A 9,990-nucleotide genomic window follows, 5' to 3' on the forward strand; every position below is an offset into this window, starting at 1 on the left:
CGGCATCAGATTATCGCACTGAACAGTTGAGCCAGACTTGGGCGCTGGCAGATAAGCGATGCACGGTGCGCAAACGCAACATCACACTTTAATACCTTCGTGTGTTAGAGAGAGTGCTTCTTTAATAATCTAGGCCATTATTGGCAGTATCCGAGACGTGGCGGCTGTATGACGTGTTTTCGACTCCTGTAATCGCTTCCGGCGCATACCTTAAAAGCACGAAGCTTACCATCCATGCTAAAACACATGCTGACATCTAAAGCAATATTTAGAGACGAGAGTTGGGCTAACTGGTAGCAATTACTGACTCGATGTCTCAAGTCGTTAACATCTAAAATTCCGTTGCAGGGGTCGCTTGGCTTTGGATTTGGACACCACCTACAAAAGAAGCTAAAGCACAGTGAAATAAGTCGCAAGAAGAACGCCTCAAGCCGCAAGCACGAAATTAAGACAAAGCCATGTGCTGTCGGTCGTCCATCATCCCTGCGTTATGACTTAACGACCGCAGCGCCATAGTTACCTCTAGTGGTTTGAGCAGGATCTTCTGGTCCGTGTCGCGAGATTGTCGAGCGCTAATTCGTTAGCGAGCCCCTCCCCTCCTTTGGTCTCGCGTGTGTTATCTTCGGGTCACTTACTCGAGATAAGAAAGAAACGGCGACCGGAATCGTCGGTTCTTTCTTTTTTTTTTTTAAGTTCTCGTTCCTGCAAATGCACTGCTTCTCTCGTTGCGCCCGGCGTGCAGTGGTCGTATCGAGCTGCTACAGCTTCGTGTGAGAAGCTCACCCGCTCGTGAAATGTTTGTTTGCTCGTTATCTTTTCGACTAGCGTTGAACAGCTTCCCCCACTCCTTGAGCAAAAGCTGCGTATTTGCGCAGCTGTATATGAGTAACGACAGCCCGCTCAACGTGTTCATTCCTCTCTCTGGATATACGGTCATCTCTCGACGCTCACCGTATACGAATGTAAGTATTGGGTATTCCTTTGAGAGCATGAGCTAAATCGCGCTCGTGCGTATATGGAGAAGCACGCTCTCGAAGAAAATTTCTTGGATGCCCGGTCGATGACGAATGATTGATGAAATTGTTTCAAAAGCAGGATTGCTTCTAGCCCTAGGTGGGACTAGAGGTTAAAAATAAAAAGACGCCAGATCAATCCGACAATGCTATAGTCTTTCTTGCGCATTCATAGTCAAGGAGACTATCCCTGGTTTCAATCTGTGTAATTAATGCGGTCGCCCAGGGGGGTATTGTAGCTGCGTATATATCTTTGGCGAGCACGTTTGAATGTTTCGCTGGCGACCGAAGTACTTATTTCTTGGTCAATTAGCTTTTGGTGAGATTGCCTAGATGCTTTTGATGCTTTTGCTGAGAATCTCATCAAAAGCTAATGAAATTAGCTTTTGATGAGATTGTATAGTGCCAAACGCCGCGTCGGTTTGTTCATGTTAATTGCGCTAATACGGCAGTATCATATATATTGCTAATAGACCCTGTACAGCGACAAGCGTAAGCAATATCACTCCGCTCAGGCGAGGAAACGGAGCATGCGAGCAAGACGTGAAGTTTTTGGTTTGTTGTGCAAGTTTCGCAAACATCTGCGCTAAAGCGTCCTAAACTCGAGAGGATGCCTTGGAATGCGCGGCGTCATACTGAATATTTCCCGAAGCTCTGGCTCTATATGCTCCGGCGGTGCTCCGCGAGCGATCAGGATAACACCAAATAACATTGGGACGCAGCTCTCCGTAGCCCCGAACTAGAACAACACATGAGCATGCCCATCGGGTCCGCGATGCGGCCGAGAGGCTAGGCCTGTCAGTCCCGACGTGGAAACAGCCCTCTTTGGGCTAGGAAACTAGCGCAACCTGAAGGACCTGATGAATAAAGTTTTTCCTACTATGCCATATACTGATTCACCAGCGCTAATTGAAGAATGCAATCCTGTTGCGCCCTCCGTTTCTTTGAAGTGGCTTCTAGTATCAGGCCCGTAGCAAGGAAAAAAAAAAAAACACCTCCTCCCCACTCCTCATGAAATTTTGGTGGAGGGTGGGATGTTTTACTGAAAATAAATAATGGAAATCGGTGTTTTTCTCAAATAGTCATGGCCTTCAGCAAGTGCCCTCCACCACCAAAAAAAAAAAAAAAGAATCCTGCCTACAGGCCTGTCTAATGTAGAGCGCAGATCCATCTCCTGACCATGGTTCTTGCTTCGTGCGTGTGTGAAACGGCACGTACAGGCGAAGAATAACAGAAAAGAGCCCAAAAGGAACGCGGCTCATTTCATTCTATTTCCTCGCAGTTTCTTTTTTTTTTCTCTCTCTCTCATGGTGCGCGTTTGGTTCTCTGCCAACGTGTACGAATCACGTCGCCTTTTGTTCGCACGAGGCTCTGTGGCGCGTTGAGATATCTTTTTTTTTTCTGGCGACTTGAGCAGGACCTTGTGCATTGCCTGTGAGCTGAGCCCTTGTCCTTCCCACCTTCGCGACGCTTAACCTTCCTTGTGTGTAAGCCCTGTGACGTTTTCGCGATAGTCTGCAACCGCATCCCTACGACCGCAGTTTCCATAACAGGTTTTTGCTTGGGCACGCGATAGATTCCGCCGCGCCATTTAGGATGAGGTGCTTTCACTGTTTTCGCGCGCAACGGCTTATCGCTGTGATACGGCAGCTGCGTTTCCAATGATCACTCCTTGTTTGTCCACCGCTGTTCAACAGGATTCTCAAACTCTTTAACGGCGTCTTCGCTTTCCGTAATGTGTGCTGACCCTTTTCTTGCGTCCTCTTCGGCGAAATATAAAAAAAGTAAAATAATCTTTAAACGTAAAATTGTGCACCTGTATGCACTTTCTTTGACGCACGTGGCTTTTGAGAGACAAATGCGAGAACGAACAAACGGAAATAGACGTATGCGAACTAGTTTTTAATTTTTTTGCTATGTGCGGGGTTGGCTACAAAATGCCACACATCATCAGTCTAGAAACAACGTCGCTATCAGCGACGTTGTTCTGTGGCTGTCAGTTTGTCTTCGCTGTTCAAATGTATAGATTTCCATTTGCCGCTAGACATCTCGAAGTACACCTTGGAATTCATTCAGTGGTTCCATGATAACGATGTTCGTGTCTCTCTCCATGACGTCAGTTTAAAGTAGAATGTTTAAACTTTAGAAAATAGATTGTGTATGCTCTTACTGGCGTTGTGATTAAATTGATCACACTAAAGAGTTGTTGCGCCGCAGGTTGCCGTGACGCCATACGTAAGTGCTTCGTAAAAAAAATGTTCGTATCAGCTCGTGTGGCGGTACTATAACTTCACTTCCGCAGAAGCTCCATCTTTCAAGGGGAAAATAAAGCCAAAGAAAAACGTTAAACCCAAATAGTACAACACACGTTTTATTTGATCTGTCTGTAACACTAAAAAGTAGCATCGTCTTCGCTGCCATCGATGGGCAAGGGCATTCCGCGAGCATGCGTGTACGTGTGTGTGCGTGTTGTTTTATTTTCGCCACACACTGTTTTATAAATAAAGGTATGAGGCCATCTGCAAAAGCTTCCACATTCCCACAGTGCTATTCTACGCGTCTGTCTTCAGTTTCACCGTTATTATTGCGCATTGCATTAGAGGTTCCACGTCGTCACTGTGCGCCAGGGGGTTAACCGGCGCCGACAGCGCCCTCGTACGCAGGGTGGCGGCGTCTGTCGTCCTTCCTCGTGGCGGCTTCTTACTTGTAAACAATGGCAGCACCGCATGCGACGCGCGCTGGTGGTTTGGTCCGTAGACTCCTTCGCACGGCGCCGTGGCAAGTGTGTGACCAGCGGCGCACGGTTTCCTGTGGGGGTTTCCTGTGGGCGGTTTCCTGTGGGTATATATATATATATATATATATATATATATATATATATATATATATATATTATAGTGAGCTACGCCTGGTGCGATCATCATACGCTTACGTGGAAATAGTGTTTAGTATACATGGATATATCATGTGGCGTGGCTTCGTTGCGTTTTTATACGTTCTCAGTTTCCGCGCAATTATAGCTAGCTTTCCAAACACAGAGACACTGCAAACAAGCGTAATTTGTGCAAGTCGTCGCACTTATATATAAAAAGGGACACTAAAGAGCAAACAGATTTTTCTCGTATTAGTAAAGTGCTCTTTCACGATACCAAAAACACCACGCTTGCTGCGAGAAGACGCTTAGTAAGCGAGAAAACGCGCAAAAACAAAACCTGGGTGGCGACACCACCTAGAAGTTTCCGCACCATGTTTTGAAGGCGCCTACTAGGGACTACGCAGGAGTGGAATCGCAGTGATTCCACTCCTGCGCCAACTGCGCCAAAGTGCGCCAAATTGTAGTTACTGCGCCATCCTGATAATATCGACGAAATTTGCGCCAAACTGCGCCAAAGTCTCTGGTTTGGGGGCGTCTATCACCGGCAATCGCACCGCCGGCGCGTCAGAACATGTGCAGCTCGATCTTGGGGCTGCCAATAAAGTCGCAATTATGGACCAAGAATTATTCCGCTCAATAAATAGCGCTCGCGCGTGCGTTCCGAGTAAGCCACGATGCCATGCACGGTGCCGACGCAGCTTCTGTTCTGCAAGTCGGCTCGACAGCAAAACGCGCTCTCCGCAGAGGCTCGTGACGTCTAGGTCTATCGGTAGCGAGAAAGTGCGACGGCGATTCATCGGCGGACGTCGTCTGTTCCAGAAACGCTGCTGATAGCTCGTTTCAAGCGTCGCACGGCACGTAAGGAAAGCAATGTTCAGTAATAACTACATGAGTGCCGCTAAAATGTCTGTCACTTCTGTTTCCGGACATCACGGAATGAAATCTGGGATCGCTCGCAGTAGATATATGGGACAATATCGAATTTTCCTTGCTTCGCGTTTATGGAAGAGCACGCGAACGGTGGAAACGCGTTGACACTTTTCCTCAGATATACTTTATCCATGGATCTTCATCCAGAACAGCTTTTTCGTAATTCCTTCCGCCAGCACGTCTGAGTTTGTAATCACTCTGCGGTAAATACCCCCTAAAAGGCCCTGCCCTTTCGAGCTCACGTGCTAGGGTTCCAATTCGAATTTTTTGCTTGCTTTTTTTTAAAATGTCATCTCATTAGTAAAATCATATCTCCTGGTCGGAGCAGCCGCAAATGTGCAGCTGTCAGTAGCGGGCCCGTCGCTCCGTCGCTGACGGCCCACATTGAAGCGGCTACGCCATGTTACACGTCCGCCCCTCGCTTTCGGAGGTCAATAGCTAACGGTTAAAAATCCCAGTTTCGCTTAGAGCGAAGCAATGAATGCGATACCAAAAAACTGTATTGTGAAACGAAGTAAGACTAGCAGCTAACTCTTTTGGATCCGATCTCGCGTAACTCAACAAAACGCTGGTGTAAGGAAATATGGCCCCTCCAGGAACCCAATCGTTTTCTTGCTCTGAGTTCTCTAAACACGAAGTAAGCGTTGAGAGCACAGCAAGTTTACGAGCCGTCTCCTGATGCCTCGAGATAGCGCGCGCGCAAGCGACTGCGCCCTTCGAACGATGCAGTCCCCCCCCCCCTTCCGCTCCCCTGGCGTCCCTTCATGCTCCTTACGAAAGACGGGCGGGGCGTTTCCTCTGTTTGATGAGCAATCGACGGCAGGCCCGCACGCGGGAAGGTGTTATCTCATGCGCTGTCCGTGCGACGGAGACAGACGGCCGGCTAGTTTAATCTCCGCTTCAGCCGCGTTCGTCGCCAGTGCTCGCGAGATTTTACCGGCGGCTAGACTGCGCGTGATGTTATTAATTTGGACTTTATACGGAAAATTACGACAACGGCGACGGCAAAAATCCGCCGAGAGTGTCCATATAATTGCTATCGCAAGGGTCAATGTACGGGGCAGATTTTGCACCCCCCCCCCTCTTAGGTTATTAGTGGGGGGGCGCCTCCCCCTGCCCCCCCTGTGCGCACGCCTATGTTCCTGAGAGGATTTTTTCCATGAGATTTGCAATGAATCGAAATATTTCTAGCCTTCATAAGAGCCCCATAATAGTACTCAGGTGCTTGAATGTTAATGCAATATGCTTCTGTATTGCACTCCAGGATGTAAAAGTCGCTGCTCCAAAGTGCTCCCAGATGCAAAATTATCTGCTCCAAAGTGCTCCAAGATGAAAATTTTGCTGCTCCAAAGTGCTCCAAAACGGAAATTTTGCTGCTCCAAAAATTGCTCCAAATCAGAAGTCCTCGGTAGCATCACTGTAATCGGTAAAAATGAAGTACATTGTCTTCTGAGGGGGCCATAGACTTAACTTACCAAGTTTGGGGTGATTTTGTTGAGCCAATGGCGCCAAATTACGATAAATACACTGAAATCCGTGACGTCACGCGGGGAGATTTCGGCGCGAAATTTAACGACACTTTCAACTTGATTTTCTCCTCTAGTAATAAACCTATGATGGCGAAATTAACGATATTAGAGTTCTCAGAGCACAATTCATCGATCTAAACCGATTCATTGTTTTTCTTTAGTGTCCCTTTAAGGAGGGGTGGGAGAGCAACCAGTTTCCTCATTTTGCAAAGCCGCAATGACGAAGTGTAGGGAAAAGTAATGTGCTGTCGATCATTCTCGTGTAAACTGAACCGCCGGCATAGTTGAAGATTCTGCAGATGCTACTGCCCCGTAGTAATCTGGGCAGGAATCTTGGTCTGCGGCCCCAGGTGTCTTCCGGCCCCTTTTCGCTGTACGCGACATCGCCGAAGGGGAAAAAAAAAAAAGAAGTTTCCCTGCACTCAAATGCAGGAACACAAGTTTTCTCGTCTTTGTTGCTCCCTTCGCGCGCTCACGACGCTTCAAACAGACGCACGTCGAATTGCTAGCGCGTTGATGGGATCGTATTAGTCCTGCGATTCCATGTCAGAGCAGAATTGTGGGTTGCGTCCTTTCATTCTCGTTCTCTCCTTCTAAATTTTGCGAGCAATTCGAATATCTCAAGCTGTACTCGGTTCACTTCGTTAACCCTGATAGCATAGTATGGACCGAGAGACTTGCAATCCTGTCCCCAAACGTGATACAGTTTACGTGATACAGGGACAGTCGATGACGTAGAAGTGTGACGGCGATGATGGTGGCGATGGCAATGGTCATACACTATGCGTCAGGCAGTCCTAGGGTGTGACCCTGACCTATATCAACTACAAGCCAACAAAGGAGAAAAGAGAGAAAAGGAAGGAAGGAAGATGCATTGGTGGATTTTATTAGTTCCTCTCTCTCGCTGCGTAAACTAAGCCGTGTAAGTTGCGCGAGAACAATTTCAATGCGTCGTATACAGAAGTACGCTCATGGGCATTGGCGTTGGCAGAATTTTTCTTTTTTCTTTTTGGAGGGGGGGGGGGGGAGGCATCTCTTTGATTCGGCATTGGCTCTGGGCAGATAAGTGGGGTCGAGTGTCATCTTGTGCTCTGTATCCCATGGGATACAGAGCACATTTCGCCACTGCTCACGGGAGCACTAAGGTTATCTCCATCTTCGTTATCCGCCACATTGAGCGGTGATCAACCACCGGACGGAAAGCCGGCCCCGAGAGCACTAAAACTTCCCTTCTGACGAAATTTCTCGCTTTAGTGCAGTTGGTAGGGCTCACGATGATTGCACCTGCAGTATGCAGAACTATATGCAGCACACGGCGGGTCTGTCTGTGTAAACTATGCGCGACTGTCCGTGTGTATGCCATTGTTCACGTCCGCACAGACCTGAACAGCGCTGCCCTCTGCCGTAATCATGCTACGATTCATCTTATCGAGCCTTGTGACGCGCTTGGGTCGCGGCGGCCGCATTTCTTTGTTGGCGAGGCGCAAAAACACCCGTATACAGTGGAATGTCGTTGATACGATTCTGCATAATACATTTTTCGGCCTAATACGCTTTTTTTTTTTTTTCTTTTTGCTCCCGGCCAACGTTACTCCCGGCCAACCTCCTTGGTTAACACGATTTTTGCATAATGCGTTTTATTGTCCGGTTCCCGTGAAAAACGTATCAACGAAATCCACTGTACCTGGATTCAGGTTCACGTCATTAGAACCCATGTGGTCAAAATTAATCTCGCCTCCCCCACTACATGATGTGTCGCGTAATCTTAAGCTGTTATCGTTGTCTGTGCACGTTAAGCTGTAGAAAAATAATACTAATTATTATATTTCGTGTTACGTTCAATAAATTGACGCAGTGTCCACGCGCCGTGCGATGCGACGAAAAGCGACCAGCTGTCGCAGACATGTCGGGTGTGGTTCTCTCGAGTCCTACGTAGGATCGCACGCAGAAACGTCCGCGTGTCTCTTGCCTAACATTACAACCACGTTGCTTGCCCCCACGTCGTTCCAAAATTTGTTATATAACAACAACAAAAAAAAAAAACCTTGCGCAGTAGTGATAGTGAACCAGTTAGCAATGATGCACCTATCAACGTCATTAACTTTTATAATTGCTTTATCCACGATGCCTTTGCCATATCCACCTTTCATATACATCGTGCAAGCATTGCTTCATCTTGGTAGGCTTCCCATTGTTTATGTGAAACAGTAACGGCCTTATTATGTGTAAAAAAAAAAGGCTGGGGACAACGAGAAGACGTTTTTTTTTAACCCTCGTTTGTTGCGCTGGCAGTGATATTCCACGAAAAAAAAATGGAAATTTTGTGTTCGTCTAATGGGCTTACGTAGGTCTCTTTCACACGTCAAAAGAACGTGCAAGTACGTTATCTTAATCACTCGTTAAGAAGACGTACCATTAGTTGCGACGGTTGGTTCGTGCTTAGAAACAAAGTGAGGTTAAAAATTAATCGGTGCCTTCAAAATCTCTGGAGCAAGATTCCAAAGGACGTTTCACGCTTTCGCCAAGCAGTCGCCCTCGTTCAGTGCGGCTACGCAGCGGGGTGAACATATGTTCTCTTTGTCGCAGTCTTTTGTATTGTCGCGCGTCAGTTCCCAAAGCATGATTCATCGCGGTAGCGTCCTTTCGCTGCGGCCGTGTTTGAACTCGATGTATATACAGAGGAATATCAATAAGTCTGGGACTGACGAAATCAGACCTTTCTGCAACAATACCTTTCCGTTAACAAATGCTAACCTTCATGTGTTGAACAAGAAGTTGATACTTCTCACTGTGTTTAACGTCGCCTTTTCAAAGGCCCATCATCTATAGTTGTTCAGCTGGCTTTTAATACCAGCTCTAGTGCCGCTGTGTTGTCGCGCTTGCCGTGCATCCTTTGTGGCAGTCACTTAGTGGTTATGTGGCAACTGTAAATCTTTTTGATATGAATGAACGACTCGTTTGGTGCGGTTGAAGTGTTTCTTCGAATGATAATGTCGGCCAGAATGGGTCGAATGTAAAGCGCGGTGTAGCTAGCGCTCTTGTGTTGACGGTCGCTATGTGATTGCCTACACTATCGGTCAATTAACCTCGTCTGTATGACATTTATGGCGCGAGATATAGCTGGCTGAGGTGCCACGCCGGCAAGTCAACACGGCCGCTGGCGCATTGCGGCGCTGCTTTCCTTGTTCTTTGTCAGGCAATCTCTTGCACCGGGTCCCCCCATACTCTGCTATTATGGATGCCACATAAGATGTTCGTTGTCTGTCATTCATTCGTCAGAGTGCAGCTGGTGAAAGCCGAGGAATCGCAGTTTTGTTGCATCCCAGCTGGGTTGCATGCCATCTAGAAATATACCTGGAATGGTCGCGTTTCGCATACCGGAGGACACTCGACATGGGAGGTGGAATGTTACTTCTCCTATGGCGCCGTTATCTATCGACTTAGCCTGCGGGTTGTCTCGGTGCTTGTTTTTTTTTTTTCGTATTTGATTTACGGGTTCGTTAGTTTAACTGTTTCTAAATAGCGTAGGTAACTCGCTGTAAAGTGTGGGAACTGCAACGCACTGGGAGGCGGCGCCCAGTGTGAAAAAAAAAAAAAAAATGTGTGCAGGAAGAATCGCGTTTTGCGTTCGTGCAATGGAGCC

The sequence above is a fragment of the Rhipicephalus sanguineus genome, chromosome 3 (genome assembly GCF_013339695.2).
Source record: "Rhipicephalus sanguineus isolate Rsan-2018 chromosome 3, BIME_Rsan_1.4, whole genome shotgun sequence".
Taxonomy (NCBI): Eukaryota; Metazoa; Arthropoda; class Arachnida; order Ixodida; family Ixodidae; genus Rhipicephalus; species Rhipicephalus sanguineus.